This window comes from Cherax quadricarinatus, chromosome 60, assembly GCF_038502225.1.
Source record: "Cherax quadricarinatus isolate ZL_2023a chromosome 60, ASM3850222v1, whole genome shotgun sequence".
NCBI lineage: Eukaryota > Metazoa > Arthropoda > Malacostraca > Decapoda > Parastacidae > Cherax > Cherax quadricarinatus.
In genome coordinates this window covers 20,658,927-20,684,133 of record NC_091351.1, presented here as the reverse complement: position 1 = coordinate 20,684,133, position 25,207 = coordinate 20,658,927, and the positions used below count along the sequence as shown (strand labels likewise).

General features: G+C 40.5%; 1 protein-coding gene across 9 annotated transcripts in view; it reads left to right on the top strand.

The window, feature by feature from the left end:
* Nucleotides 1-25,207, top strand: part of LOC128694512 (E3 ubiquitin-protein ligase TRIM13-like) — a 221,962-nt gene that overhangs the window by 18,101 nt on the left and 178,654 nt on the right. For 2 of the 9 annotated variants that reach the window (XM_070098022.1, XM_070098010.1), the window contains exon 1: nt 11,849-11,939. The exons of 4 other annotated variants lie outside the window; for them this stretch is intronic. The gene's annotated coding sequence lies outside the window, so the exon portion shown is untranslated. Of the gene's footprint in view, nt 1-11,848; nt 11,940-12,422; nt 12,554-13,380; nt 13,476-25,207 lie in introns of those variants that run through there. 3 more of the 9 variants (XM_070098012.1, XM_070098015.1, XM_070098016.1) reach the window with 3 other exon arrangements.

The window sequence follows — 25,207 nt, the reverse complement described above, 5'->3', positions numbered from 1 at the left end:
GATCACCCGTGAGGCAGCTCAGATGAAAATTCACACACACACAAACTATTAAATCTCTGCACCAAATTCACCTTAAATCAGCAAATAGTAAAGCCTACAAGACTAGAAAATTCACTGGACCTCATCTTCATTAATAGTGATGATCTGACACATAATATAACCATATCAAAGACAATACACTCAGATCACAACATGATAGAGATACAGACATGTATGCACAGGGCTCCTGACCAGCAAAATGTGAGCAGTCATGAAAGTCTCTTCATGAAATTCAATTTCAATAACGGAACATGCAGTGGGATCAAGTTAACCATGTTCTAAATGAAACAAACTGTGAAGATATCCTAAACAACATGGATCTGAATATTTGCCTTGAAAGAATGAATTCTGTGGTGTCTTGAGCAGATCTCAAGAACATTCCATTAAGAAAAAGAAAGAGAAGAAGCTAGAAAGAGAGAGACATTCCCTACACAGATGAAGGCGAAGAGCCGCAAAGCTGCTGAGTGGGGCCAATACATGTATATCTAAAATATGAAGGGATGCACTAGTCAATGAAATTGTAAATATCGAACTTAAACTGAAGGAATCATACAATAGACGAGAATCAGAGGAAAAACCGTTATGCCGCTTGGTCATAATTATTTATTAATACGAGATTTCTTCACTTAATATTATACTCAGAGTTTCTTTAATAATAGCTAAATTAAAGACTCCTCTATTTAATATTATTATGACTCGAAATTATATATCTATGGATTATATACATGGGTATTATTTATGTATATATTATTTTTTATATGTTTAGGTAGGGAATTAGGCAACTGGAAGAGTTCAAAGACTAGAGATGAAGTACCTGGTGGATTGTCTGTACCTCTCCACCCTCTCCCTGTACCGAGTTGACATTAACCCTTTCAGGGTCCACAGGCCCTCTCAGAGACTTGTTGTCAGGGTCCCCTAAATTTGAAAAAAAAAACAAAAAAAAATTTCTTATGTAAAGATAGAGAATCTTTTCCCGATCATAATGACACCAAAAGTATGAAATTTGATGGAAAACTTACGGAATTATGCTCTCATGAAGTTAGCGGTATCGATGATGTTTACACATCGGTGATTTTGCTCACTTTGAGCCCTATTTTCGGCCAATTCCAGTGTACTAGTCGACAAAAATCATAACTATTTTGCTAGAACTCCAGTTTTTCTATTGAATGAGTACAAGAAACCACCCATTTACTGATTTCAACTATCCAATAAAGTGGTCAGAATTTAAAAATTTTGCCAATTTTGCAAAAATTTCAAAAGCTGCCAGTTTCTAAATAGGGTCCAGAATAAACAAGAAAGATATTCCTGGCACTAAAATAACATTTCCTCTGTTCATTAGTCACGTCCCCACACCCCTCTTACATTCTTTTGCTTTACACTTTGAATTTTTATTCTCACAAAAAAAAAATAGACAATTTACTGTTATGCAGTCAAAATCATCTCAATTTCTGTAATATGTCTTCCATTCTATAAAATGAGACCAGGAAAACTAGAATACAACAATAAATACCATAGGAAAATGCAGTGCAAAGTCGCTGTTTTAATCCAAAAACACGGTCAAAGTTTTTTTTTTTCTCATTATGCACTGTGTGCTGCAGGATTTTTTTTATACTGCGCACACTGACCACATAGACCCATTCTTTCATGTGTAGGCCTACCAGCTTTCTATCACTAGATTTGAGGGCACTAGAATTTAGGCGCACTAGTACGTCAAAAGCCCTGGTGCATAAGCTGTATTAGTACGTCCGGAACCCTGAAAGGGTTAAACCTGAGTGTTCAGCTCAGGGCATTTCGCTCTTTCCTCTGGTATTGTGAGTATTTAAATAAGGGGCTCTTCTAGCTCCTCCATATTATCTCCAGAATCATCACAAGGGGATTTTGCTAGACAGTTCTGCCCTTCTATAGGAAACTTCAAGTACAGAAATAGCCTGCCTTAGTCTGTGATTAACTCTTACCAGTTGCTGACATGGTGAAGTGTATTTATTAGAGAGGAAGTGACAAGTGGTGCCCTACTAAAGAAGTTGGTAGTTGTACATATATATACAGGAGTGAAAGGAAAGGCCTGAAAATCTTAGTACAGTGGACCCCCGGTTTACGATATTATTTCATTCCAGAAGTATGTTCAGGTGCCAGTACTGACTGAATTTGTTCCCATAAGGAATATTGTGAATTAGATTAGTCCATTTCAGACCCTCAAACATACACATACAAACGCACTTACATAAATACACTACATAATTGGTCGCATTGGGAGCTGATCGTAAACCGGGGGTCCACTGTATATTAAATAATATCTGGAAAAGACCTTAAAATTCTTATTAAGCCTTGGATGACTAATTGTACATTAATACTTCCTGGCACCTATTATACCTTTTGTTACGAGAAGCACTAAACTAATCAGTGGCTTACAGGCCAGAATCGTAACAAGAACTAAAAGCCATAAAGGAAATTGAAAGAAAACAAAATACTTCTTATGCCAGATCTAAGAGAACAACAACATCCAGTATTGGCCCCTGCTTAGGTGGGAAGGGACATACACAGATGACAGCCAAGAAATGAGGGAGATACTGAAGTCCCAATATGACTCAGTGTTCAGCGAGCCACTGCCCAGATTAAGGGTCAACAATCCAAATGAATTCTTTTTGAACGAAACCCAAAATTTGGTCATCTCAAAAACCTTGTATATTATCCTAACTCCACAAGACTTTGAAGAGGCAATAAATGACTTTCCCATGAACTCTTCCCCAGGCCCAGACTCGTGGAACTCCGTGTTCATCAAGAGTTGCAAGAAGCCCCTATCGTGTGCCCTCAGCATTTTATGGAGAGGGAGCATGGACACGAGTCATCCAACACACACTAAAAATAACAGACATAGTCCCATTCCACATAGGTGGCAGTAAAGCAATTGACAAGAGCTACAGATCGATAGCACTAACATCCCATAAAAAATCTTTGAGAGGGTTTTAAGAAGCAAGATTGCCAACCACCTAGATACCCATCAATTACAGAACCCAGGGCAACATGGGTTTAGAGAAGGTCGCTCCTGCCTGTTCCAGCTACTGGATCTCTATGACAAGGTCGTGGATGCTATAGAGGATAAACAAAATACCGATGTAGTATACACATACTTTGCAAAAACTTTCAACAAGTGTGACCATCATGTAATAGCACACAAAATGAATGATAAAGGAATAACCGGAAAAGTTCGTAAATAGATCTATAATTTCCTGACAAATAGAACACAAAGAGTAATAGTAAACAGAGTAAAGTCCCAGGCAGCCACAGTAAAAAGCTCTGTTCCACAAGGCGCAGCACTCGCTCCCATTCTATTCTTTATCCTCATTTCTGACATAGAGATGTAAGCCATAGCTCCATGTCTTCCTTTGCGGATGACACCTGGATTACCATTGCAGTGACCTCCATTGTAGACACCACAAGATTCCTAGTGGACATCAACCAAATCTTTGAATGGACCACTCAAAACAATATGAAGTTTAACGAGGGCAAATTTCAACTACTCAGATATGGGAAACTTGAGGAAATTAACCCTTTGACTGTTGCGGCTGTATATATACGTCTTACGAGGTACCGTGTTTGACGTATATATACTCAAATTCTAGCGGCTTCAAATCAAGCAGGAGAAAGCTGGTAGGCCCACATGTGAGAAAATGGGTCTGTGTGGTCAGTGTGCACCATATAAAAAAAATCCTGGAGCAGGCAGTGCATGAGAAAAAAAAAACTCCGACCGTTTTTTTTAATTAAAAAGCCGACTTTGTGGTCTATTTTCGTTTAGTATTTATTGTTGTATTCTCGTTTTCTTGGTCTCATTTGATAGAATGGAAAACATATTATAGAAATAGAGGTGATTTTGATTGATTTTACTATAAAAAGAACTTAGAAATGGAGCTCAAAGTAGGGGAAATGTTTGATTTTTGCCAATGTTCAAAAGTAAACAAATGATGTCATTGTCCAATAAATGTCCAACTAGCCATTCTAATATGCAGTCATGAATAGGTTGATGTTATTTATGCAATTATTACAGTATTACAGTACTCTGCTAATAGTAAGTCTTCTATTTTTTGTTTGAATAAAAATTCGAAATAGAAAGCAAGAGTAATATCAGAGGGGCCTGGAGACATGACTGATGAGCAAAGAAAATATTATTTTAGAGCCAGGAATGTCTGCATTGTTCATTCTGGACCTTATTTTGAAATTGTCATATTTTTTAATTTTCATGAAATTGGTCAAATTGTAAATTTCTGACCACATTATTTGAGAGTTGAAATCGGTAAATGGGAAGTTTCTTGTACTCAATCGATAGAAAAAATGGAGTTCTAAAGAAATAGCTATAAGTTTGGTTGACTGGAACAACGGAATTAGCGAAAAATAGGGCTCAAAGTGGGTGAAATCGCCGATTTGTAAATATCGCCGAGGTCGCTAACTTCGCGAGAGCATAATTCCGTCAGTTTTCCATCAAATTTCGTTTTTTTTGGTGTCATTACAATCGGAAAAAGATTCTCTATCATTTCATAATAAAAAATAATTTTTTTTTTTTTTTGAAATTTTGCGACACCAGGAGACACCTCAGGATTGGGGGTTGCGACAGTCAAGGAGTTAAAAATGTGTCAGGGTATATGACAAATTCTAACCATACAATAGAGTCGAAAAATAATGTGAAGGACCTGGGAGTGATAATGTTAGAGGATCTCACCTTAAGAGACCACAACAATGTATCTACTTCATGTGTTAGGACAATGATTGGATGGACAATGAGAACCTTCAAAACTAGGGACACCAAGCTCATGATGATTCTTTTCAAATTGCTTGTCCTCTTTAGGCTGGAATACTGCTGTACACTAATGGCCCCCTTCAAGTCTGGTGACATTGCAGACCTGGAGAGTGTACAAAGAACTTCCACGGCACACATAAGTACAATAAGGCACCTAAATTGCTGAGAATGGTTGAAGGTCCTTGATCTGTATCCCCTGGAATGCAGGCAAGAGAGATACATGATGATATACACTTGGAAGATCCTGGAGGGATTGGTACCAAACGTGCACATGAAATCACTCTATGTCAGCAAAAGACTCAGCAGGAGATGCAATATTTCCCTGATGAAAAGCAGGGGTGCCACAATTACAATGAGAGAAAACACAATAAGTGTCCGGGGCCCAAAAGAGTTCGATTGCCTCCCACCATACATAAGGGGGATAACCAATAGACCCCTGGCTGTCTTCAAGAAGGCACTGGACAGGCACCTAAAGTCAGTATTTGACCAACCAGGTTGTGGTTTGTATGTCAGCTTGCGTGTGACAAGCAGTAACAGCCTGGTTGATCAGACCCTGACCCACCATGAGGCCTGTTCTCAGACTGTACCATGGGGTGTTGGCCCCTGAAATACTCTACAGGTAAACTCCAAGTGTTTTTGATTTAAAACTACAACTTTGTGGTCCATTTTCGTATGGTTTTTATGGTTTTATTCTCAGTTTTGTTCGTCTCATTTGATAGAATAAAATATATATTTTAGAAAAAATAGATGATTTTGATTGGTTTCAAGACTGAAAGTAGCTTGAAATTGAGCAGAAATGTTCAATTTTTGCCGACATTCCAGATATCCAGAGTACTCTTGTCCAACACTCGTCCAGTTGGCCAGTCTGATAAACTTTTAGGAATGCATTGACATTATTTATACAATTATTAACCCTTTGAGGGTCGACAGGCCCTCTCCGAAACTCGTTCTCAGGGTCGGCCAAATTTAAAAAAAAAAAAAAATTATTTTCTCTTATGAAAAGATAGAGAATCTTTTCCCGATCATAAAGACACCAAAAGTTTGAAATTTGATAGAAAACTTACGAAATTATGCTCTCGCAAAGTTAGCGGTCTCGGCGATGTTTACGCATCGGCGATTTTGCCCACTTTGAGCCCCATTTTCGGCCAATTTCGCTGTACTAGTCGACAAAAAACATGAATATTTCGCTAGAACTCCATTTTTTCTATCGAATGGGTGCAAGAAACCACCCATTTATGAAATTTAACTATCCAGTACAGTGGTCAGAATTTAGCAATTTTGCCAATTTCACACAAATTTCAAAAGATGCCAATTTCTGAATAGGGTCCAGAATAAACAAGAAAGACATTCCTGGCACTAAAATGACATTTCCTCTTGTCATTAGTCACGTCTCAAGGCCCCTCTTATATTCTTTTGCTTTCCATTTTGAATTTTTATTCTCACAAAAAATATAAGATTTACTGTTATGCAGACTACTGCATTAGTGTAAAAAATGGTATAAATATTATTGGTGTACTTGTGAAAGAATATTAGACTCACCAGTTGACGTGTATTGCACGCTTGGCATGATTTGTTTACTTTTGAAGTATGGTAAAAATCGAACATTTCTGCTACTTTGAGCTCAATTTCAAGGCACCTTTCTTTGTAAAACCAGCCAAAATCATCTCAATTTCTGTAATATGTCTTCCATTCTATAAAATGAGACCAGGAAAACTAGAATACAACAATAAATACCATACGAAAATACACTGCAAAGTCGCTGATTTATTCCAAAAAAATGGTCAAAGTTTTTTTTTTCTCATTATGCACTGTGTGCTGCAGGATTTTTTTTAGACTGTGCACACTGACCACATAGACCCATTCTTTCATATGAAGGCCTACCAGCTTTCTCCCACTAGATTTGAGGCCGCTAGAATTTATGCGTACTAGTACGTCAAAAACCCCTACGCGTAAAACGTACTAGTACGACAAAAACCCTCAAAGGGTTAAAATAATACAGTAGTCTGTATAACAATAAATCTTTTATTTTTTGTGTTTACCTGGAGTTTACCTGGATGGAGTTCCGGGGGTCAATGCCCCCGCGGCCCGGTCTGTGACCAGGCCTCCTGGGGGATCAGAGCCTGATCAACCAGGTTGTTGCTGTTGGCTGCATGCAAACCATCGTACGACCCACAGCCCGGTTGGTCAGGAACCGACTTTAGGTGCTTGTCCAGTGCCAGCTTGAAGACTGCCAGGGGTCTATTGGTAATCCCCCTTATGTATGCTGGGAGGCAGTTGAACAGTCTCGGGCCCCTGACACTTATTGTATGGTCTCTTAACGTGCTAGTGACACCCCTGCTTTTCATTGGGGAGATGGTGCATCGTCTGCCAAGTCTTTTGCTTTCGTAGTGAGTGATTTTCGTGTGCAAGTTCGGTACTAGTCCCTCTAGGATTTTCCAGGTGTATATAATCATGTATCTCTCCCGCCTGCATTCCAGGGAATACAGGTTTAGGAACCTCAAGCGCTCCCAGTAATTGAGGTGTTTTATCTCCGTTATGCACGCCATGAAGGTTTTCTGTACATTTTCTAGGTCAGCAATTTCACCTGCCTTGAAAGGTGCTGTTAGTGTGCAGCAATATTCCAGCCTAAATAGAACAAGTGACCTGAAGAGTGTCATCATGGGCTTGGCCTCCCTAGTTTTGAAGGTTCTCATTATCCATCCTGTCATTTTTCTAGCAGATGCGATTGATACAATGTTATGGTCCTTGAAGGTGAGATCCTCCATCATGATCACTCCCAGGTTTTTGACGTTGGTGTTTCGCTCTATTTTGTGGCCAGAATTTGTTTTGTACTCTGATGAAGATTTAATTTCCTCGTGTTTACCATATCTGAGTAATTGAAATTTCTCATCGTTGAACTTCATATTGTTTTCTGCAGCCCACTGAAAGATTTGGTTGATGTCCGCCTGGAGCCTTGCAGTGTCTGCAATGGAAGACACTGTCATGCAGATTCGGGTGTCATCTGCAAAGGAAGACACGGTGCTGTGGCTGACATCCTTGTCTATGTCGGATATGAGGATGAGGAACAAGATGGGAGCGAGTACTGTGCCTTGTGGAACAGAGCTTTTCACCGTAGCTGCCTCGGACTTTACTCTGTTGACGACTACTCTCTGTGTTCTGTTAGTGAGGAAATTATAGATCCATTGACCGACTTTTCCTGTTATTCCTTTAGCACGCATTTTGTGCGCTATTACGCCATGGTCACACTTGTCGAAGGCTTTTGCAAAGTCTGTATATATTACATCTGCATTCTTTTTGTCTTCTAGTGCATTTAGGACCTTGTCGTAGTGATCCAATAGTTGAGACAGACAGGAGCGACCTGTTCTAAACCTATGTTGCCCTGGGTTGTGTAACTGATGGGTTTCTAGATGGGTGGTGATCTTGTGTGGATAAAGATTCAAAATGGAAAGCAAGCATAATGTAAGAGGGGCGTGTAGATGTGACTAATGAACAGAGGAAATTTTTTCTAGGTCAAAGAATGTCTACATTGTTTATCCTGAACCCTATTTTTAAATTGGCAATTTTTTAATTTTGTGTGAAACTGGCCAAATTACCAATACCTGATCACTTTATTGGGTAGTTTAAATGGTTGAATGGGGCAGTTTCTTGTACAGCAGGGCCCCACTTATACGACTGGTTAGGTTCCAGGCTACCGCCGTAAAGCGGAAACCGCTGTAAAGTGGAACACCCTTTTTTCCACTTATATATGCATACAAACACTAGATAACAAGTTTACACTAACATATATTAAGTTAGCAGTAGAACCAGGCATCAAAAAACAATAAAAAAGTACAATAAACACATAGTGCACTCATTACTTACCTTAAAATATTTATAGTCTTAATCTAGGGTGAGACAAGTAGTATTTATTGTAAGAAATCAAGTGTGGTATGTATGGTAGTCAGCCAGGCTACCATACCAGGCCACCCCACCCACACATACTATTCTATGATATTTAGGCATCCCAGAGCGATAAAATGTATATGCAGTTCACTCATTACTTACCTTAAAATATAGGGTGAGATGTGTAGTATTTATTGTAAAAAATCAAGTGCGGTATGTATGGTAGTCAGCCGGGATACCATACCAGGCCAACCCACCCACACATACTATTCTATGATATTTAAGCATCCCAGACCAATAAAATGTATATACAGTTCACTCATTACTTACCTTAAAATATTTGTAGTCTTAATGAAGGGTCAGGTTTAAGTAAATGAGATAAATCGAATAAATGAGAGAGAGAAAGAATGAGTGCATGAGAGAGTACAGGCGCAGAGTTATGTAAACAAACCAGGCGAAGGTAAGTTTTGTAAACAAAGTGTACACGTCTGGTTTGTGTACAAGTTACATTGTGTACAGGTTGTCTCTACATTGATACGGTAGAATAAATAAAGAAGAACACTCCCATTCTCATGTAACATCATTTTGAGAAGAAATGATGCTCTGAGTGAAGGCAATGGAAATAAGTCACTCTGACTTTTTTGGGTTATCCTAGGTTCTCTACACATATGTTATGTATGATACTCTATGTAACTGTATTTGTGTATACCTGAATAAACTTACATACGTACGAAAGGAATAATTTTCTACAGTTACCCACAGTAACACATTTTCTCTTATGTTAGATTAGAGAAAATGTTATTCTTGCCATCACTTGTACAAGTTATCTGGCTACCACATCTCATATTTATGTTTATTTATTCTATTGTGGGGTGTATTTATCATCTTTTTATGTTATGTATCATATTTATTATATAATTTTGAAAAAAATATCATGGATGGATTAATGAAAATGTGTATATTAACGTAATATACGACATTTAATGAGACTCGGTGATTATTATTATTATCATCATATCTAATATGGCGTCACTTGTGCAAGTCGTCTGCTACCACATCTCACATTTATGTTTATTTATTCTACTGTGGGGTGTATTTATCTTATATGTTATGTATCGTGTTTATTATATAATTTTGAAAAAATATCATAGATGGATTAATGAAAATGTGTATATTAACGAAATATACGACATTTAAATGAGACTCGATGATTATTATCATCATTACTAATGTGACGTCTGGAGACATAAGACACTCTTACTGATTTTAATGTGTACCTGCATGCCAGCACAGTATGTAAGTTTATTTAGGTACAGGTATACATAAGTATAATTATCAGAGTATATATAAAATATGAAATAACTTTTAAAAACATTTGAAATTTTGGAGTTTCCAGACAAAATGGAGAGACTTAGTGCTTACTGAGCTCACGGAGAATGTAAACAAACAGGGTGGGGCGTGGTGACCGTATTAGAAAGTCAAGTGGGGGGAGCCGTATAGCGAGTTTTGGTCATAATTTGAAATGACCGTATTAGCAGAATGCCGTAAAGTGAAACGCTGTAAAGCGGGGTCCTGCTGTACTCAATTGATAGAATGGAAGACATTTTAGCGAGGCAGCAAAGAATTTGGTTGATTGGAACTATGGAATTGGCATAAAATTAGACAAAATGTGGATGAAATTGACAATGTGTAAATATTGCTGACAAAGTAAAATTTTCGAAAATGTAATTTCATGTTTTCTGTTAAATTTCGTACTTTTTAGTTACCTTCAGAAAAAGATTCTCTATCATTTCATGAGAAAAAATAATTTTCTTTTAAATTTTGTGACCCCTGAGAGCAGGGACCACCACCCCTGAGAGCAGGGACCACCACCCCTGAGAGCAGGGACCACCACCCCTGAGAGCAGGGACCACCACCTCTGAGAGCAGGGACCACCACCCCTGAGAGCAGGGACCACCACCCCTGAGAGCAGGGACCACCACCCCTGAGAGCAGGGACCACCACCCCTGAGAGCAGGGACCACCACCCCTGGGAGCAGGGGCCACCACCCCTGAGAGCAGGGGCCACCACCCCTGAGAGCAGGGGCCACCACCCCTGAGAGCAGGGGCCACCACCCCTGAGAGCAGGGACCACCACCCCTGGGAGCAGGGGCCACCACCCCTGAGAGCAGGGGCCACCACCCCTGAGAGCAGGGGCCACCACCCCTGAGAGCAGGGGCCAACACCCCTGAGAGCAGGGACCACCACCCCTGAGAGCAGGGGCCACCACCCCTGAGAGCAGGGGCCACCACCCCTGAGAGCAGGGGCCGACACCCCTGAGAGCAGGGGCCACCACCCCTGAGAGCAGGGGCCGCCACCCCTGAGAGCAGGGGCTGCCACCCCTGAGAGCAGGGGCCACCACCCCTGAGAGCAGGGGCCGCCACCCCTGAGAGCAGGGGCCGCCACCCCTGAGAGCAGGGGCCACCACCCCTGAGAGCAGGGGCTGCCACCCCTGAGAGCAGGGGCCACCACCCCTGAGAGCAGGGGCCACCACCCCTGAGAGCAGGGGCTGACACCCCTGAGAGCAGGGGCTGACATCCCTGAGAGCAGGGGCCGCCACCCCTGAGAGCAGGGACCACCACCCCTGAGAGCAGGGGCCGCCACCCCTGAGAGCAGGGGCTGACACCCCTGAGAGCAGGGGCTGACACCCCTGAGAGCAGGGGCTGACATCCCTGAGAGCAGGGGCTGCCACCCCTGAGAGCAGGGACCACCACCCCTGAGAGCAGGGACCACCACCCCTGAGAGGAGGGACCACCACCCCTGAGAGCAGGGGCCACCACCCCTGAGAGCAGGGGCCGCCACCCCTGAGAGCAGGGGTCGTGACCCTGAAAGGGTTAAGCTTACAATCTTAGTAGGTGAAAGAGGCTTTCATTTATTTTATCTTTTTTTTTTTTAGGTCCTATATATACTATTGGAGATTTTTCTAAATATTTTTATGTCTCCTTAAGACTGAATCTGATTGATTAGTAATTTTGTTGTGACCTTGAGCATGTTTGTGTTTAGTGTCACTTTGAAATTATCGTGATGATAAGTAATAGATTACACTTTTTTCATACTGGTGTTTCTTATCTGTGGATCCCAGGAACCAGTAGTCAGGAGTATTTTATCATTTAGTTGAGAGTTGTATCACATTGTGAACTGTGTATATTGTTTTATAATGCTGAGAAAGTTATTTATAATTGATGTTATTGGTGAGAGGATGTTGACTTACCTAAGTAAAGGAACTGCTGGATGATATACAGACAGTTCTTTCTTGTACCAAGAGAAATGTTGGGTAGTGATGTGTTGTCATGTTTGTGATGTGTTGTCATGTTACTGAAGTGTTGTTAGTGATGTGTTGTTGTATTAGTGGTAAGTTAGCCCAGTTAGAGTGAAGAACACAAGCAAGTTATTTCTGTGATTAATATTTGCTTTTTTTTTTATATCGAGTATTATGAGGTGGGAATACTTACTGTTTAGGCAGCTTGACACCTAAGGTAATTTGACTGACAGGATAATGTTAGTCACCAGTAATTACTGGCTGGTTTTCAGTTTTCACTGAAGGAAGATATTTAACCCTTTGACTGTCAAAAGGCCCAATCCTGAAGTGTCTCCTAGTGTCGCAAAATATTCGAAAAAAATAAAAATTATTTTTTCTTATGAAAATGTTAAGATTATTTTTCTGATTGTTTTAGGCCAAAAAAAAAAAATTCCCATCAGTACTTACTGAGATATAGAGGCGTGAAGTTTGCAGAAAATGAGCCGCGTATGGCAACAGCGGCGACTGCCGCTCACCCGGTAAACTTCGGTTTACTTGTATTTGAAGGTTTGTTGTTTTTTTTCACTATTTTATTTTTTCACATAGCTAATATGGCCTGTGAGACCAAAGTAAGGTGCAATGTACATATATACACTCGTATACAACACAATAAGCACACAAACATAATTATCAATATATTGTTTACAAAACTTGTTTACAAAAACAAACAATACAAAAATTTTTTTTTTACTAATGTTCTATAATATATATACCAATATACAGTCACTGGACATATTCCAAGAAGTTCTTCAGCTTGTGGAACTCTGTGAAATATGTTTTCATACACAATGGTGTTTTACACTCCTCACATAAAACCAGTGTGTCTGCATTTTTGTGAACTTTTTTTTATGTGCAAAGAAAAAAACACCTCGTCTGAGCCGTTTTCTTCAAAGTATTAGCAGGCAGTTGTGTTATGTAGTTATCCTAGGTAAAAGGTCATGTGTCATCATTCCTTCCTTCCTAATTTCCTGCATTCCTTTCCTTCATTCCTTTCCTTCATTCCTTTCCTGCATTCCTTTCCTACCTCTCTTCCTACATTCCTTCATCTGTCCTTCCTTACTTTTTTCCTTCCTTTCATCTCGTCCTTCCTTCATTCCTGCCTTCCCTTCTTGCTTTTGGTTTCTATAATATATATATATATATACACATACACAGTGGACCCCTGCATAACGCTATTAACCCTTTGAGGGTCGACAAGCCCTCTCCGAAACGCGTTCTCAGGGTCGGCCAAATTTCAAAAAAAAAAAAATTATTTTTTCTTATGAAAAAATAGAGTTTTTTTTTCTAAACATTATAGGATAAACAAAAAAAATTTACCATCAATACTTACAGAGATATGGATGCATGAACTTTGCAGAAAATGAGCCGCGTATGGCAACAGCAGCGACTGCCGCTCACCCGGTAAACTTTGATTTACTTGTATTTGAAGGTTTGTTGTTTTTTTCACTATTTTATTTTTTCACATAACTTATGTGGCCTATGAGACCAAAGTAAGGTGCAATGTACATATATACACTCGTATACAACACAATAAGCACACAAACATAATTATCAATATATTGTTTACAAAACTTGTTTACAAAAACAAACAATACAAAACATTGTTTATTATTATTGTTCTATAATATATATACCAATATACAGTCACTGAACATATTCCTATTAGTTCTGCAGCTTGTGGAACTCTGAAACATGATGTCATACACAATGGTGTTTTATCTTTCTCCCTCATTCTATCTCTTTCAATCTGTCTCTCTCTTTCTATCTGTCTGTCTATCTCTGTCTCACAGGTACACATAAATACAAGTATACATAGTATAAATTACCTAGGATAACCCAAGAAATCCAGACAAAGTGCTATACTCTGCTTGAAGATGTGAGTAAAAGTGATGACACAGTCTTGTGGCTCTCTGAGACAGAGAGCTAGACGGATAGACAGATAGACAGGGAGCTTGACAGACAGACAAATAGACAGACAGAAATGTTAGTGTACCAGTACCAGTGTACTAGTGTTCCACCCTCCTCCTCCTCTTCTTCCTCTTCCTCCTCTTCCCCCTACTCTTCCTCCTCTTCCCCCTACTCTTCCTCATACTCTTCCTCTTCCTCCTCTTCCTCTTCCTCCTACTCTTCCTCTTCCTCCTCCTCCTCTTCCTCCTCCTCCTCTTCTTCCTCTTCCTCCTACTCTTCCTCCTCCTCCTCTTCTTCCTCTTCCTCCTCTTCCCCCTAATCTTCCTCCTACTATTCCTCTTCCTCCTCCTCTTCCTCTTATTCCTCTTCCTCCTACTCTTCCTCCTCCTCCTCTTCCTCCTCCTCCTCTTCCTCCTCCTCCTCTTCTTCCTCTTCCCCCTACTCTTCCTCCTTCTCCTTCTCCTCCTCGTCCATAGTGTAAATTACAAGGAGTCGGCAGCTGTCAAAGTGACATATTGGCTCATTACTCTTTCCCCCTCCGGCCTGTCAAAACAATGGGGTCGGATGCTGCTTCCCCTCCTCCATTCTATCTAATTATCTTTCTCCCTCATTCTATCTGTCTGTCTATCTCTGTCTCACAGGTACACATAAATACAAGTATACATAGTATAAATTACCTAGGATAACCCAAGAAATCCAGACAAAGTGCTATACTCTGCTTGAAGATGTGAGTAAAAGTGATGACACAGTCTTGTGGCTCTCTGAGACAGAGAGCTAGACGGATAGACAGATAGACAGGGAGCTTGACAGACAGACAAATAGACAGACAGAAATGTTAGTGTACCAGTACCAGTGTACTAGTGTTCCACCCTCCTCCTCCTCTTCTTCCTCTTCCTCCTCTTCCCCCTACTCTTCCTCCTCTTCCCCCTACTCTTCCTCATACTCTTCCTCTTCCTCCTCTTCCTCTTCCTCCTACTCTTCCTCTTCCTCCTCCTCCTCTTCCTCCTCCTCCTCTTCTTCCTCTTCCTCCTACTCTTCCTCCTCCTCCTCTTCTTCCTCTTCCTCCTCTTCCCCCTAATCTTCCTCCTACTATTCCTCTTCCTCCTCCTCTTCCTCTTATTCCTCTTCCTCCTACTCTTCCTCCTCCTCCTCTTCCTCCTCCTCCTCTTCCTCCTCCTCCTCTTCTTCCTCTTCCCCCTACTCTTCCTCCTTCTCCTTCTCCTCCTCGTCCATAGTGTAAATTACAAGGAGTCGGCAGCTGTCAAAGTGACATATTGGCTCATTACTCTTTCCCCCTCCGGCCTGTCAAAACAATGGGGTCGGATGCTGCTTCCCCTCCTCCATTCTATCTAATTATCTTTCTCCCTCATTCTATCTGTCTGTCTATCTCTGTCTCACAGGTACACATAAATACAAGTATACATAGTATAAATTACCTAGGATAACCCAAGAAACCCAGACAAAGTGCTATACTCTGCTTGAAGATGTGAGTAAAAGTGATGATGCAGTCTTGTGGCTCTCTGAGACAGAGAGCTAGATGGATAGACAAGGAGCTTGACAGACAGGCAAATAGACAGACAGAAATGTTAGTATACCAGCAAAAACAAAGGGAGGGCGATGTTCATCTCATCTTTTGGCATCAGCTCTACCCTCATTTACCCTCATCAAACGTCAGCACTTATCAGATGTTATCTCCCCTTATCTTGTTACTGTCATGGGTGAACATTTATTATTACATATTATTATTATTACCTATTATTATTATTATGTATTATTATTATTATGTATTATTATTATTATGTATTATTATTATTATGTATTATTATTATTATGTATTATTATTATTATGTATTATTATTATCATTACGTATTCTTCTTCTTCCTCCTCCTCCTCCTCCTCCTCCTCCTCCTCTGCCTCCTCCTCCTCTGCCTCCTCCTCCTCTTGCCTCCTCCTCCTCTTGCCTCCTCCTCCTCTTGCCTCCTCCTCCTCTGCCTCCTCCTCCTCTGCCTCCTCCTCCTCTGCCTCCTCCTCCTCCTCCATTCTTGGAACAAGTTTGAAGAGCTTGTAGTTCATAATCACTATCATTATCATCACCAATGCTCACATCTGAGTCTGGGATTTTGGAAAATAGGAGTTTCCTCTTTGATTCTGGTACAACTGAACGACGGCCCAGCACCAGAGGTGGAAGGCTGTGGGTTGTCTGGGTTTTCCTCACTATTACCCATATTATGGTCATTAGTTTCGGTCAAAACCTCACCAGAACCTTGAAACTCATCTTCACTGTCACTTCCATCTGTATTAGAACTGTCACTGGGGAACAAAAGTGTCCCAATTCGCCGAGGAGTGAGGAACTTCTTACCGCAGGGCACGGTGGAAATTGTGTACTATGATGGCATTCCCACAATGCACCACTGGGTCCCAGATTTTTTTCCTACTGCGCACACCCACCACACAGACCCATTCTCTCACATCTAGGCTTATCAGCCTTTTCCTGCGAGATTTGAGGCCGCTAGAATTTATGCGTACTAGTACGTCAAAAACCCCTACGCGTAAGACGTACTAGTACGACCAAAACCCTCAAAGGGTTAATCTGTTCCTGAGAGCTCAATGTTATGCTAAATTATCGTTATGCGAATTAATTTTCCCCATAAGAAATAATGGAAATAAAATTAATCCGTGCAAGACACCCAAAAGTATGAAAAAAAAAAAATTTTTACCACATGAAATATTAATTTTAATACACACAAATTTAAGAAAACATGCACAGTTACATGACACTTACCTTTATTGAAGATGTGGTGATGATTGATGGGATGGGAGGAGGGGAGACTGGATGGTTTTAGTGTTTAGAAGGGGAATCTCCTTCCATTAGGACTTGAGGTGTCAAGTCCTTTTCTGGGGTTGCTTCCCTTCTTCTTTTAATGCCACTAGGACCAGCTTCAGAGTCACTGGACTTCTGTTGCACAACATATCTGTCCATAGAGGTCTGTACCTCTCGTTCCTTTATGACTTTCCTAAAGTGTTTCACAACAGTGTCAGTGTAATAGTCACCAGCACAGCTTGCAATAGCTGTCTGAGGGTGATTTTCATCCATGAAGGTTTGCACTTGAAGCCACTTTGCACAGATTTCCTTAATCTTTGAAGTAGGCAACTTCTTCAATTTCTCTCTCCCCTCCTCCGAAGCAATTTCCTCAGGTGTGGCCTCTTGCTGTTGAAGTTGATCTAGCAGCTCATCAGTGGTTAGTTCTTCATTGTCCTCCTCCACCAACTCTTCCACATCCTCCCCACTAACCTCCAACCCCAAGGACTTCCCCAATGCCACAATTGATTCCTCAACTGGCATACTCCTCTCAGGGTTAGCCTCAAATCCTTCAAAATCCCTTTGGTCTACACATTCTGGCCACAGTTTCTTCCAAGCAGAGTTCAAGGTCCTCTTAGTCACTCCCTCCCAAGCCTTACTTATAAGGTTTACACAATTGAGGATATTAAAGTTATCTCTCCAAAACTCTCTTAGAGTCAATTGAGTTTCTGAGGTCACTACAAAGCACCTTTCAAACAGAACTTTTGTGTACAGTTTTTTGAAGTTTGCAATAACCTGCTGGTCCATGGGCTGCAGGAGAGGAGTGGTATTAGGAGGCAAAAACTTCACCTTAATGAAGCTCATGTCCCCACAAAGTCGCTCTGCCAAGTCTGTAGGATGACCAGGGGCATTGTCTAACACCAGAGGCACTTAAGGTCTAATTTATTTTCAGTTAGGTAATTTTTTACAGTGGGGGCAAATGCTTGGTGTAACCAGTCATAGAAAAAGTCCCTAATGACCCATGCCTTATTGTTTTCCCTCCACAGCACACACAAATTAGCCTTGAGGATATTCTTTTGCCTGAACGCTCTGGGAGTTTCTGAGTGATACACTAATAAAGGCTTCACTTTGCAATCACCACTAGCATTGGCACACATCAACAGAATAAGCCTGTATTTCATAGGCTTATGTCCTTGGAGTGCCTTTTCCTCCTGAGTAATGTAGGTCCTGCTTGGCATTTTCTTCCAAAACAGGCCTGTTTCATCACAATTAAACACTTGTTCAGGTTTCAGTCCTTCACTGTTTATGTACTCCTTGAACTCATGCACATATTTTTCAGCTGCTTTTTGGTCCGAACTGGCAGCCTCACCATGCCTTATCACACTATGTATGCCACTATGCCTCTTAAATCTCTCAAACCAACCTTTGCTGGCCTTAAATTCACTCGCATCACAACTAGTTGCAGGCATTTTTCTAATTAAATCCTCGTGCAACTTCCTAGCCTTTTCACTTATGATCGCTTGAGAGATGCTATCTCCTGCTATCTGTTTTTCGTTTATCCACACCAATAACAGTCTCTCAACATCTTCTATCACTTGCAATCTCTGTTTCGAAGGGACAGTTAAACCTTTGGCAAGAACAGCTTCCTCGATTGCCGTTCTCTTGGACACAATAGTAGCGATGGCTGATTGGGGTTTACTATACAACCTGGCCAGCTCGGAGACATGCAATCCACTTTCATACTTACCAATGATCTCTTTCTTCATCTCCATAGTAATTCTCACCCTTCTTTCTGAAGGGTTGGCACTAGAAGCTTTCTTGGGGCCCATGGTCACTTATTTTTCAGGTGAAATCACTAAAAAGGCTGTAATAATACGAAATGTTCCAATTGTTTGCTTGAATGTTACCTCAGAGGCTGGCTTGTAAACAATGCCACTGGCAGAACAAGTGAGGCTGGCTCAGGCCGCATGGACGTGTCTCGGACGTATCGCGTTGAGCGAATTTTTTAATGCTATGCGAGGCAAAATTTTAGCGATAAAATGTATTGCTATGCGGATTTAACGCTATGCGATGCCAACATTATGCGGGGGTCCACTGTATAATCACTAGATACTTTAATATAACTGCTATTATCTTCATTCAGCAAGCTTGTCTTGTGTGCGAGTGTGTGGCTTATAATTGTTTTGAGTCAGGAGTCGGCAGCTGTCAAAATGACATATTATCTCATTACACTCCCCCTACTGCCTGTTAAAACAATGGGGTTGAATGCTGCTTCCCCTCCATTCTATCTAATTACCTTTCTCCCTCATTCTATCTCTCTCAATCTCTCCCTCTCTATGTCTGTCTGTCTATCTCTGTCTCACAGATACAGATAAATACAAGTATACATAGTGTAAATTAACTAGGATAACCCAAAAAATCCAGTCAAAGTGCTATACTCTGCTTGAGGATGTGAGTAAATGTGATGATGACACAGTTTTGTGGTTCTCTCTGAGACAGAGCTAGACGGATAGACAGGGAGCTTGACAGACAGACAAATAGACAGACAAATGTTTGTGTACCAGCAAAAACAAAGGGGGGGGGATGGTCATCTAATCTTTTCTTATCAGCTGCACCCTCCCCTAACCCTCGTTTACACTCATCAAAGGTCAGCTCCTATCAGATGTTATCTCACCTTATCTTGTCACTCTCATGGGTGAAATGTTTTTCATGCTTCAAGGGAACATATTATTATTATTATTATTATTATTATTATTATTATTGTGTCTTCTTCTTCTTCTTCTTCTTCTTCTTCTTCTTCTTCTTCTTCTTCTTCTTCTTCTTCTTCTTCTTCTTCTTCTTCTTCTTCTTCTTCGTCCTCCTCCTCCTCCTAATCCTCCTTCTCCTCCTCCATTCTTCTGGTATCCCGGGCATTGGTTTTGGTCCTCAGATTCCTCGAAATCATGAAATTTATCTTCACTGACACTTCCATTTGTGTTAGAGCATCACTTGGGAAGAGAAGAGTCCCAGATTTGCAGGGGAGTCATATTTCTTACCGCTAAGCATGCTGAAAAATGGCAACTGAAATGGCACTCCCACAATGCACCACTGGCTCCCCAATTTTTTTTATATGGTGCACACTGACCATGGAGACCCATTCTCTCACATGTGGGCCTACCAACTTTCTCCTGCTTGATTTGAGGCTGCTAGAATTTATGCGTATTACCTGGAGTTTATCTGGAGAGAGCTCTGGGGGTCAACGCCCCCGTGGCCCGGTCTGTGGCCAGGCCTCCTGGTGGATCAGAACCTGATCAACACGGTATCTCCTATGACGTATTTATATGACCGCAACAGTCAAAGGGTTAATCCTTTCAGAGTTCAGTCCCACCGATCTGAAACTTGTCCACAAGGTACAAGAATATTCAGAAAAATTTTTTTTAATTTTTCTTATGAAATGCTAGAGAATATTTTTTTAAAGGTGATAAAACAAAAAATTATGAAATTTGATGGAAAATTGATGAAATTCTGCTCTTGCGAATTTTGTTGCATCAACAGTACAGTGTATTTACACATCGGCAGTATTGCCTGCTTTGGCTCCCATTTTAGGCCAATTATCTTATTCCAGTCAACCAAATTCATAGCTATTTTGCTAGTACAGTGGACCCCCGCCTAACGTTGGCATCACATAACATTAAATCCGCCTAGCAATGCATCGCTAAAATTTTGCCTCGCCTAGCGCTAAAAAGCTCGCTCATTGCGATTTGTCCGAGATGCATCTATGTGCAGCCTGAGCCAGCCTCGCTTGTTCCGCCGGTGGCATTGTTTACAATCCAGCCTCTGCGGTAACATCCAAGCATACAATCAGAACATTTCATATTATTACAGCCTTTTTAGTGATTTCACCTGCAAAATAAGTGACCATGGGCCCCAAAAAAGCTTCTAGTGCCAGCCCTACAGGAATAAGGGTGAGAATTACTATGGAGATGAAGAAAGTGATCATTGCTAAGTATGAAAGTGGAGTGCGTGTCTCCGAGCTGGCCAGGTTGTATAGTAAACCCCAATCAGCCATCGCTACTATTGTGTCCAAGAAAATGGCAATCAAGGAAGCTGTTCTTGCCAAAGGTGCAACTTTGTTTTCGAAACAGAGATCGCAAGTGATAGAAGATGTTGAGAGACTGTTATTGGTATGGATAAATGAAAAACAGATAGCAGGAGATAGCATCTCTCAAGCGATCATAAGTGAAAAGGCTAGGAAGTTGCATGAGGACTTAATTGGAAAAATGCCAGCAACTAGTGGTGATGTGAGTGAATTTAAGGCCAGCAAAGGTTGGTTTGAGAGATTTAAGAAGTGGAATGGCATACATAGTGTGATAAGGCATGGTGAGGCTGCCAGTTCGGACCACAAAGCAGCTGAAAAATATGTGCAGGAATTCAAGGAGTACATAGACAATGAAGGACTGAAACCTGAACAAGTGTTTAATTGTGATGAAACAGGCCTGTTTTGGAAGAAAATGCCAAGCAGGACCTACATTACTCAGGAGGAAAAGGCACTCCCAGGACATAAGCCTATGAAAGACAGGCTTACTCTGTTGATATGTTCCAATGCTAGTGGTGATTGCAAAGTGAAGCGTTTACTAGTGTATCACTCTGAAACTCCCAGAGCGTTCAGGCAAAAGAATATCCTCAAGGCTAATTTGTGTGTGCTGTGGAGGGCAAACAATAAGGCATGGGCCACTAGGGACTTTTTCTATGACTGGTTACTCCATGCATTTGCCCCCACTGTGAAAAATTATATAATTGAAAATAAATTAGACCTTAAGTGCCTCCTGGTGTTAGACAATGCCCCTGGTCATCCTACAGACTTGGCAGAGCGACTTTGTGGGGACATGAGCTTCATTAAGGTGAAGTTTTTGCCTCCTAATACCACTCCTCTCCTGCAGCCCATGGACCAGCAGGTTATTGCAAACTTCAAAAAACTGTACACGAAAGCTCTGTTTGAAAGGTGCTTTGTAGTGACCTCTGAAACTCAATTGACTCTAAGAGAGTTTTGGAGAGATCACTTTAATATCATCAATTGTGTAAACCTTATAGGTAAGGCTTGGGAGGGAGTGACTAAGAGGACCTTGAACTCTGCTTGGAAGAAACCGTGGCCAGAATGTGTAGACAAAAGGGATTTTGAAGGATTTGAGGCTAACCCTGAGAAGCGTATGCCAGTTGAGGAATCAATTGTGGCATTGGGGAAGTCCTTGGGGTTGGAGGTTAGTGGGGAGTATGTGGAAGAGTTGGTGGAGGAGGACAATGAAGAACTATCCACTGATGAGCTGCTAGATCATCTTCAACAGCAAGAGGCCGCACCTGAGGAAACTGCTTCAGAGGAGAGGGGAGAGAAATTGAAGAAGTTGCCTACTTCAAAGATTAAGGAAATCTGTGCAAAGTGGCTTCAAGTGCAAACCTTCATGGATGAGAATCACCCTCAGACAGCTGTTGCAAGCCGTGTTGGCAACCTGTACACTGACAATGTTGTGAACCACTTTAGGAAAGTCATAAAGGAACGAGAGGTACAGACCTCTATGGACAGATATGTTGTGAGACAGAAGTCCAGTGACTCTGAAGCTGGTCCTAGTGTCATTAAGAGAAGAAGGGAAGCAACCCCAGAAAAGGACTTGACACCTCAAGTCCTAATGGAAGGGGATTCCCCTTCTAAACACTAAGACCATCAATACACTCCCCTCCTCCCATCCCATCAATCATCACCAGATCTTCAATAAAGGTAAGTGTCATGTAACTGTGCATGTCTTCTTCAGTTTGTGTGTATTAAAATTAATATTTCATGTGGTAAAATTTTTTTTTTTTTCATACTTTTGGGTGTCTTGCACGGATTAATTTGATTTCCATTATTTCTTGTGGGGAAAATTAATTCGCCTAACGATAATTTCGCCTAACATTGAGCTCTCAGGAACGGATTAATAGCGTTATGCGAGGGTCCACTGTATTACTTCCATTTTATCGATTGATCACAAGAAATCGCTCAGTCAAATAGTATTTCAACTACCCAATAAAGTGATTGGTAAATGGTAATTTGGCCAATTTCACACAAAATTCAAAATATTACAGTTTCAAAACAGGGGCCAGAATAAACAATGAAGGCATTTCTGGCACTAAAATAACATTTACTCTGTTTATTAGTTATGTTTCCATACTTCACAAATGAATTCCATTTTGATTTTTTATTCACATAATGAATTTTTATTCACCTCAAAAAATAGAAGATTTACTGTTATGCAATATTGCAATAATTGTATAAATAATATCAGAGCATTCATGAACGCACATTAGACCCACCAGCTGACATGTATTGGAGGTATGACATCATTTGTCATTTATCAGCAAAAATCGAACATTTCCGCTATAGTGGACCCTCAGTTTTCATGTTTAATCCGTTCCAGAGTAATATGCAAAAACAGAAATCAGTGAAAATGGAAACCATTTTCCCCATAAGAAATAATGTAAATCCAGTTAATATGTTCCAGACACCCAGAAGAATTAACAAAAAAAATTTTTTTTACCTTGAAGATACATTGACATGAACAGATGAATGAACATTCAGCATGACACTTACCTTTATTGAAGGCTGTTGTTGATGGATGGAAGACAGGGAGGAGGGGAGAGGGAAGAGAGGTTAGTGTTTGGAAGGGGAATCCCCCTCCATAAGGACTCTTAAGTGCCAAGGCCTTATTCGGGGTCACTTCCTTAGCCACTTCCCTAGCTGAAATATAGATTTACCTGTGGAAAAGAATGACAAATAAATATACACCTACCATCCGACTTACGACCACTCAACTTACGACCATATTTTTTATGCCAAATTTCTGGGAAATAAACAACTATTTGTGTTGTACACAGTGTTTATCCTAAACCCTACAGTATAAAATACAGTACTAACAATATAAAAAGTAAAGTAAAACATGAAATACCAAATAAAACAATAAAATAAAGTCATTACAAAAATGTTTTGTTGATATTCAGTAGTAAAATTCGACTTACGACCAGTTTCTCGGAACCGAACTCAGTCGTAAGTCGGATGGTAGGTGTAAATCACTAATGAAATGTATAAATGAACATTTAACATCACGCTTACCTTTATTGAAGATTCTGGTTGGTGTATGGCAGAGGGGAGTGGGAGGGAAATTTATTGTTGGATACAGACAATATGCTTCAATGACACTAATATCATCTCTACAGCTTATTTATCTATCAAAATTCAACTAATATGACATAATAAATGATATTAATAGCATGGAAACATGATATATACTCTAGAATGAATAAAATAATTCATTATGTATGTCATGAGTGGTCTGTTGTTGTTGTTGTTGGGTGTATAAGGGCCACTTAGAGCATAAACCGTACATAGTGGTGGTGAAGGCAGCAGCAGAGGCAGTGGTGTTATCAGCAGCCCTATATAACTCCTACAACATTGGAGGAGTTAGGTTCGTGCTCTCCTTTTTCTGTCACTTGATCACTTAATTTATTTGCTACACTGTTAATGCTAATGCAATGCTAATGCCAATTTCCGAATAATGTCCAGAACAAACAAGAAATACATTCCTGGCACTAAAATGACATTTCTTCTGCTCATTAGTCACGTCTCAAGGCCCCTCTTACATTCTTTTGCTTTCCACTTTGAATTTTTATTCTCACGAAAAATAGAAGATTTACTGTTATGCAGACTACTGCATTAGTGTAAAAAATGATATAAATCATATTGGCGCAATTGCAAAAGAATATTAGACTCACCAGTTGACGTGTATTGGATACTTGGCATGATTTGTTTACTTTTGAACTTTGGTAAAAATCAAACATTTCTGCTACTTTGAGCTCAATTTCAAGGTACTTTTCATTGTAAAACCAGTAAAAATCATCTCAATTTCTGTGATATGCATTCCATTCTATAAAATGAGACCAAGAAAACTAGAATACAACAATAAATACCATACGAAAATACAGTGCAAAGATGCTGTTTTATGCCAAAAAAAACGTGAAAGTTTTTTTTTCTCATTATGCACTGTGTGCTGCAGGATTTTTTTTATACTGTGCACACTGACCACATAAACCCATTCTTTCATATGGAGGCCTACCAGCCTCTTCCCGCGAGATTTGACGGCGCTAGAATTTATGCGTACTAGTACGTCAAAAACCCCTACGCGTAAGACGTACTAGTACGACCAAAACCCTCAAAGGGTTAAAGTGATCTCTCCAAAACTCTCTTAGAGTCAATTGAGTTTCTGAGGTCACTACAAAGCACCTTTCAAACAGAGCTTTTGTGTACAGTTTTTTGAAGTTTGCAATAACCTGCTGGTCCATGGGCTGCAGGAGAGGAGTGGTATTAGGAGGCAAAAACTTCACCTTAATGAAGCTCATGTCCCCATAAAGCCACTCTGCCACGTCTGTAGGATGACCAGGGGCATTGTCT